This window comes from Mustelus asterias, chromosome 1 (assembly GCF_964213995.1).
Source record: "Mustelus asterias chromosome 1, sMusAst1.hap1.1, whole genome shotgun sequence".
In the NCBI taxonomy this organism is placed as follows: domain Eukaryota; kingdom Metazoa; phylum Chordata; class Chondrichthyes; order Carcharhiniformes; family Triakidae; genus Mustelus; species Mustelus asterias.
Window position 1 is genome coordinate 82,806,489 of NC_135801.1, and position 8,559 is coordinate 82,815,047.

The window sequence follows — 8,559 nt, forward strand, 5'->3', positions numbered from 1 at the left end:
ATTCTAAGTGTCCAGCTTAGCGTGAAAATGGGAGAGTTCCTGATCTGTTTTTGGCTGAGTCTTCAGGCCCAATTTTACCATTTTGATTCTAAGTGCTGAATCTGGGCGCAATTCAGATCCAACTTGTAAAATTGCTCTCTGGTGCTCCCACACACTCAGCCTGAAAACAAATCGCAAGTCTGACGCGCTGTGGGCGGGGCTTATCGTGCCTGAAACGCTGCTGGTCTGATCAGAGCTTTGAACTGCACAGGCACGGTGAGAAAGAATTTTGAAAAACGCACCCCTGTCACATCGCTCCCGGGCCGCAAAAAGCGGATAAAGCGGCCCGGGGGCGATGGCCCCCCACGGACGTTGCCCCACCCCCACAACATAACTGTCCCCCTTATCCACCCAACCCCCCCTGCTACCCAGACCGATCACTACCCCCTGCCCCCTTTCCCGCCACCGATTGCCCGCAGAGGGGCAGCGGTCCCACCTTTCTGCCCACCGATCGCCCACAGAGTGCCAGCAGACTCCCCCCTGCCCCCCCCATCCCCCCAACCAGAGATCCATCTGGCCTCCCTCCTCCTCCTCCTCCCCCCACACCAGACAGCGATTGGGCCTCCCTCCCGCCTCCCCACCAGAGATACATATGACCCGCCTCCCTCCTCCCTGCCCACCAGAGAATGATCACGCCTCCCCCATCCTCACCAGAGAATGATCGTGCCTCCCCCCTCCCCCCTCCCCCCACCAGAGAATGATCGGGCCTCCCTCCCTCCTCCCCCCCCCAACCACCGATCTGAGTCAGAGAGCCGCCGGAATCTCTGAACTTACCTCTTCAGAAGCTGGAGTGCCCGAAATAGACCTTTGCCGAGCATGTCTGTTTCGTGCCGAATCTGGACGGGCGAAAGCAATGGTAAAGGGGGAAATGCTGGTAAAGTTGGGCGGGCAGCCCATTAATTCAATTTAAATGCATGCAAATGCATTTAAATCGCCATCGCTCCCGTTTCAGGTGCGGTTCGGATCGTGGCCATTTTTGGGCCTTGGTTAAGTGGGCATCTGCATGGACATAGGCACGGATCATGCTAATCGTCTCACACCCGACTTTAGCAAGTTTTCGCATCCGAAAACAGGTGTGACGCAGTGGCAAAATCAGGCCCTCCATGCCCAATCTTATGCACTTAGTCATTGAAGATATGGGCTAGACCATTTCTAGCTGTGGCAGGCAGTGGGCTGGGCTTAATTCACCAGCCAGCCTGCAGAGGGAGCTATTGCGCGTGTGCAGACCTCTGATGCTACACATGTTCCAGAACAGCAGCAGGGGTCTGACTGATGGGGAGAGAGCTGTCAGGCTTCTGCTGCTGCAGGCAGCCTAACAAACTCTCCCCCCCACTGCAATCATGGGAGCCTTCAGCCAATCGTGAGCCCCACACCACCCAAGAGGCAGCCCCCCACCCACCCAGACCAATCATGCCCCCTCCCCCACCCATCGCATCTGCAGAGTGGCAGTGGGCCTCCTCCCTCCACATCAGGGTGCCCCTTCAGGCCATGCCCCCATTGACCCTACTCCTATAGGCCCAACCCCCAGTGGGCATTGCTCCCTTTTTTTGGCCTCCCCGAAGGGCCTCAATGGCTTCCAGTTCCACCGGCGAGGCCAACACAGCTGTTCCCCGTTCATGGGGAGCAGGTGTTTTCCTCGCCGAAGAGAACTTCTCCCAGTGAGGTCATAAAGGCAAGTGAGCCCGCACAGTGGAGCACCGGGCACACTAAACAGATGTAAATTAAGATTTAAACGAATTTAAGTAATTTATTCAGCCTCTCGCCCATTTCCGGCGAGAGGCTGACCTTGCCAGAAATCCGGCTCTCGCAAAATTATGTGAGCTGAGAAATCAGGCATGATCCTGATTTTGCGGCTCTCGCGTGATTTTACCAGCTCACTCCGCCCATTGGCGGGTGGGGCATGCCGGTAAAACTCTGCCCATGGGGTGGGAATTTCCCACCATTCCCCCTACCCCTGAGGTGGGATTTCCGGTGAAGGATGTGGCCTGCCATTGCCACTGGTGGGATCTCCTGGTCCTGCCAATGTCTGTGACATTTTGCGTGGTGTACCTCTCCTGCCATGGGGGGTTGCCTTCGGCATAACTGGAAAATCCTGCTGGCGGGAAAGGCTTGAAAATCCTGCCCTTTGATATCAAATTTACATTAGTCATAGAGTCATACAGCACAGAAAAAGGTTCTTCAGCTCATTGCATCTGCACCAGCCAAAGACAAACCACCAATTATTCTAATCCCATTTTCCAGAACTTTGGCTCATAGCCTTGTACGCCTTGGCATCACAACTGGCATAGTGGTTAGCACTGCTGCCTCACAGCACCAGGGACCCGAGTTCAATTCCGGCCTTGGGTGACTGTGGAGTTTTCACGTTCTGCCCATGTCTCCGTGGGTTTCCTCTGGGTGCTCCAGTTTCCTTCCGCACTCCAAAGTTGTGTGCATTAGGTTGATTGACCATACTAAATTGCCCCCTAGTGTCAGGGAGAATAGCAGGGTAAATATATGTAGTTGCGGGGATAGGGCCTGGGTGGGATTGTTGCTGGTGCAGGCTCGATGGGATGAATGGCCTCCTTCTGGACTGTATGGATTCTATTCTACCTGAGGCACAGAGTGGTGTATGTATAGGGATGAGCTTTCAAGGGAAGCATTTGGGCTCATTGTACGAGCAGGTTTCAGAGCGAGTTACACCTGGACAAAAATCTGACAGAGGGATACGAGAAGAATGGTGTGGTAAAATATTTTATAAATATTGGATCAGCAACAACATGCAAATATGCAATTCCCTTAGCACAGGAAAATACCACAAGGCACACATGAGAAATATAATTGGAGAAGATGAAAATTGTCCTGGATTTTGTGGTTGTAGTGATTTTGAAACTGCCAACACTCACCATCATTTCTGAAACTGACAAGGCAGTTTCCTTCAATGTCAGTCACTGACCCTGGAATCGAGTAAGAGTTTTAACAACACCAGGTTAAAGTCCAACAGGTGTATTTGGTAGCAAATGCCATCAGCCCTGATGGCATTTGCTACCAAATAAACCTGTTGGACTTTAACCTGGTGTTGTTAAAACTCTTACTGTGTTTACCCCAGTCCAACGCCGGCATCTCCACATCATGACTACCTGGAATCGAGGCCATTATAATAAACTAATATAAGCTTCTCTAAGTAAAGTAGTTTCTCCTCAGTCCCTCTATTAGATATTTTAATGACTATCTCATAGTTCTGGTCTCCTGCAAGTGGAAACATCTTCACTACACCTACCCTATCAACTCTTTCATAATTTCAAAGGCCTCTACAACATTCCCTCCTGTTAATTCTTGAAATCATTCAAAAGTTCCTCCTCCTGAACCCAATCGCGAGATATCAGGAAAAGGACACAAGGTCTCTGAGTGTCAAATTACACCGACATTCTGGGCTTTTCCATATTTGACTCACCTGAAGAAGGGGCTTGGAGCTCCGAAAGCTTGTGTGGCTTTTGCTACCAAATAAACCTGTTGGACTTTAACTTGTTGTTAAACTTCTTACTGTCTTTTCCATATAGACACATCTGACTGACTGCTTTGCTGTTTGAAAAATACAGTGAAGCTATTCAGCCACATGGATAGATCACACTCACACTACAATATAAAAACCCGTGTACCAATAATGCTTCCTATTTGTAGTGTTCATCCTATTTGAAAATTGATCTACAATTAATAATTCTTCTTCCCATTTTAAATAACTGAAGCCTCTTGAGCAGTGTCAAAATGACTTCTCTCCAATCTCCAGCTCTAAATTAGTGTTAACCTTACCTGGACAACCATTTGATCAAATCTCTTGGTGCGATGCTGTGGATTTGAGTGCAGCCACTCCATTGCAGCATTATATATTTGCTATTCTTTTTCCACATTCAAATCACTGGATGAACATTTTAATTAAGTAATAGAATGTGAAGACTTGGCAAATGTTTCATTGAACCACCTCACATAATCCATTCATCCAAACTGTTCACAGACATACTTATCAGCCAGACCCTTCAAGTTAACTCTGTTTGACACTCAGCAAACGACTGGACTTATAATCAGTTTGGTGAGTGAAAATAGGTCTTCATGTCACCACAGCAAGCTTTTGCCACAAGCTCTGCCAACTGAATGATTTGATTTATTGTCACATGTATTAGTATACAGAGAAAAGTATTGTTTCTTGCATGCTATACAGACAAAGCATACCATACATAGAGAAAGGAAGGGACCAATATACTTGCAGGGAGATTTGCTAGTGTTATTGGGGAGCGTTTAAACTAGATTTGCAGGGGGGTGGGAACCAGAGTGCCAGAGCAGATAGTGGAGCAGGGGTAAAAAGACAGGTTAGTTCAAGCAAAATCACAAATGGAAGGGTAGAGTGTGGTGGAAATAATTTTTTGAGGTGTGTCTATTTCAATGCCAGGAGTATTGTGGGGAAGGCAGATGAGCTGAAGGCGTGGATAGACACGTGGAAATATGACATTATAGCCATTAGTGAAACTTGGCTACAGGAGGGGCAGGACTGGCAGCTCAATGTTCCAGGGTTCCAATGTTTCAGGCGGGATAGAGGCAGAGGGATGAAAGGTGGGGGGGTGGCATTGTTGGTCAGGGAAAATGTTACAGCGGTACTCAGGCAGGATAGATTAGGGAGCTTGTCTACAGAGGCCCTATGGGTGGAGCTGAGAAACAGGAAAGGTATGACCACATTAATGGGCTTGTATTATAGACCACCCAATAGTCAGCGAGAATTGGAGGAGCAAATCAGCGGAGAGATAGCTGACAACTGCAAGAAACACAAAGTTGTGATAGTAGGGGATTTTAATTTTCCACATATAGATTGGGACTCGCATACTGTTAAAGGTTTGACGGGGTAGAGTTTGTAAAATGTGTTCAGGAGAATTTTCTACATCAGTATATAGAGGTGCCAACTAGAGAGGATGCGATATTGGATCTCCTATTGGGAAATGAGTTAGGGCAGGTGATGGATGTGAATGTGAGGGAACACTTTGGATCCAGTGATCATAATGCCATTAGTTTCAACCTGATCGTGGATAAGGATAGATCTGGTCCTCGGGTTGAAGTTCTGAACTGGAAAAAGGCCAAATTTGATGAAATGAGAAGGGATCTGGGAAGTGTGGATTGGCACAGGCTGTTCTCTGGTAAGGATGTAAATGGAAAGTGGGAGGCCTTCAAAGGAGAAATTTTGAGAGTGCAGAGTTTGTATGTTCCTGTCAGGATTAAAGGCAAAGTAAATAGGAATAAGGAACCTTGGTTCTCGAGGGAGATTGTAACACTGATTAAGAGGAAGAGAGAGTTGTATGAAATGTACAGGCAGCAAGGAACACATCAGATGCTCGAGGAGTATAAAAAGTGCAAGAAGCTACTTAAGAGGGAAATCAGGAGGGCTAAAAGAAGACATGAGGTTGCTTTGGCAGACAGAGTGAAGGAAAATCCAAAGAGCTTCTATAGGTATGTTAGGAGCAAAAGGATAGTGAGGGATAAAATTGGTCCTCTTGAAGACCAGAGTGGTAGACTGTGTACGGAACCAAAAGAGATGGGGGAGATACTAAATGGTTTTTTTGCATCCGTATTTACTGAGGAAACGGGCATGGAGTCTACGGAAATAGGGCAAACTGGTAGGGAGGCCATGGAACCTTTACAGATTAAAGGGGAGGAGGTGCTCACTGTCTTGAGGCAAATCAGAGTGGATAAATCCCCAGGACCGGACAGGGTATTCCCACGGACCTTGAGGGAAGCTAGTGTTGAACTTGCAGGGGCCCTGGCAGACATATTTAAAATGTCAGTATTCACGGGGGAGGTGCCGGATGATTGGAGGGTGGCTCATGTTGTTCCGTTGTTTAAAAAAGGTTCCAAAAGAAATCCGGGAAATTATCGGCCAGTAAGTTTGACGTCGGTGGTGGGCAAGTTATTGGAAGGTGTGATAAGGGATAGGATCTACAAATATTTGGATAGACAGGGACTTATTAGGGAGAGTCAACATGGCTTTGTGCGTGGTAGGTCATGTTTGACCAATCTATTAGAGTTTTTCGAGGAGGTTACCGGGAAAGTGGATGAAGGGAAGGCGGTGGATGTTGTCTACCTGGATTTCAGCAAGGCCTTTGACAAGGTCCCTCATGGGAGGTTAGTTAGGAAGGTTCAGTCGCTAGGTATACATGGGGAGGTAGTAAATTGGATAAGACACTGGCTCAATGGAAGAAGCCAGAGAGTGGTTGTGGAGGATTGCTTCTCTGAGTGGAGGCCTGTGACTAGTGGTGTGCCGCAGGGATCGGTGTTGGGTCCATTGTTGTTTGTCATCTACATCAATGATCTGGATGATAATGTGGTCAATTGGATCAGCAAGTTTGCTGATGATACAAAGATTGGAGGTGTAGTGGACAGTGAGGAAGGTTTTCAAAGCTTGCAGAGGGATTTGGACCAACTAGAAAAATGGGCTGAAAAATGGCAAATGGAATTTAACGCAGACAAGTGTGAGATATTGCACTTTGGAAGGACAAACCAAAGAAGAACGTACAGGGTAAATTGTAGGACTCTGAAGAGTGCAGTTGAACAGAGGGATCTGGGAATACAGGTACAGAATTCCCTAAAAGTGACGTCACAGGTGGATAGGGTCGTAAAGAGTGCCTTTGGTACATTGGCCTTTATAAATCGGAGTATCGAGTATAAAAGTTGGAGTGTTATGGTAAGGTTATATAAGGCATTGGTGAGGCCGAATTTGGAGTATTGTGTACAGTTTTGGTCACCTAGTTACAGGAAGGATGTAAATAAGATTGAAAGAGTGCAGAGAAGGTTCACGAGGATGTTGCCGGGACTTGAGAAGCTGAGTTACAGAGAGAGATTGAATAGGTTGGGACTTTATTCCCTGGAGCGTAGAAGATTGAGGGGAGATTTGATAGAGGTGTATAAGATTTTGATGGGTATAGATAGAGTGAATGCAAGCAGGCTTTTTCCGCTGAGGCTAGGGGAGAAAAAAAACCAGAGGGCATGGGTTAAGGGTGAAAGGAGAAAAGTTTAAAGGGAATATTAGGGGGGGCTTCTTCACGCAGAGAGTGGTGGGAGTGTGGAATGAGCTGCCGGATAAAGTGGTAAATGCGGGGTCACTTTTAACATTTAAGAAAAACTTGGACAGGTTCATGGATCAGAGGGGTGTGGAGGGATATGGTCCAAGTGCAGGTCAGTGGGACTAGGCATAAAATGGTTCGGCACAGACAAGAAGGGCCAAAAGGCCTGTTTCTGAGCTGTAATTTTCTATGGTTCTATGGAGAGAGTGCAGAATGTGGTGTTATAGTCAAAGTTAGGGTGTAGAAAAAGATCAACTTAATGCGAGGTAGTCCGTTCAAAAGTCTGATGGCAGCAAGGAAGAAGCTGTTCTTGAGTCAGTTGGTACCCGACAGAAGTAGTAGAAATAGTCGACAGCTTCAGGTTTCAAAGTGTCCAGATCACAATAACCTCGTCCCTCCATGCTGATGTTATAGTTAAGAAAGCCCACCAATGCCTTCACTTTCTCAGGAGGCAAAGGAAATTTGGCATGTCCGCTACGACTCTCACCAACTTTTAAAGATGCACCATAGAAAGCATCCTTTCTGGTTGTATCACAGCTTGGTATGGCTCCTGCTCTGTCCAAGACCGCAATAAACTACAAATGATTGTGAACGAAGCCCAGTTCATCACTCAAACCAGCCTCCCATCCATTGACTCTGTCTACATTTCCCGCAGCCTCAGAAATGCGGCCAGCATAAGCAAGGACCCCACAAAACATTGCTCTGAAATATGGAATCACCAAGGCCAGCATCAATGTGTGGCCTTTGGATTAATTTTGGACCCAACCTACTGGAAGGAGTAGCTTATCACTTTGGGCTGAATTTTCAGCATGGAGGCAGGAAGGAGTTGGAATCAGTTTTTGGGTCAGAAACCTGCTTCCTGTTGGAATCTGATTAAAGCCCTGATTTTCACAGGGGTGAGCCCATAACTGATATGCAGTCAGATTCTCTGTCCAGTTAGAGGCATAGGGGTGCGAGATTGAGATGAGATGTGGAATTGGTTCAAACTGCACAGCAACTAACAACACTGAGACCTAAGGGAGAAATCTGCTGATCGTGCCACAGCACCAGAGGGAAGCCAGCACTGGAGAGCTGGGAGAACTCTTCGCAGAAGTTGGAAGGGGGAGGTCACTGGGCTGTGTGGAGCACTGTGGGTCACTGGGTACTGTTTCCTTCTCTTTGAACCTGTAACTGATGACACTTCAAGCCTGGGACTCCTTTTAATGCTGCCATGACAGAAAAAATGGTGCAAGATGGTAAAGGAGGCAACAGGATCCTCTACGGCGTGGGCAAACTCTCTGACCGGATGTGCTCTTTCATTGGTGATAGATAATTAGATGTTCCAGGATGTGTTTTCCAAGCATTTTCTCAGAGCTCCTGCACCTCAAAATTGGTGCATTCTTCGATGCTGAGAGTTGTTGTGATCTGGAATGCAATGCTAGAAAGGGTGGTGGAAGCAAAATCA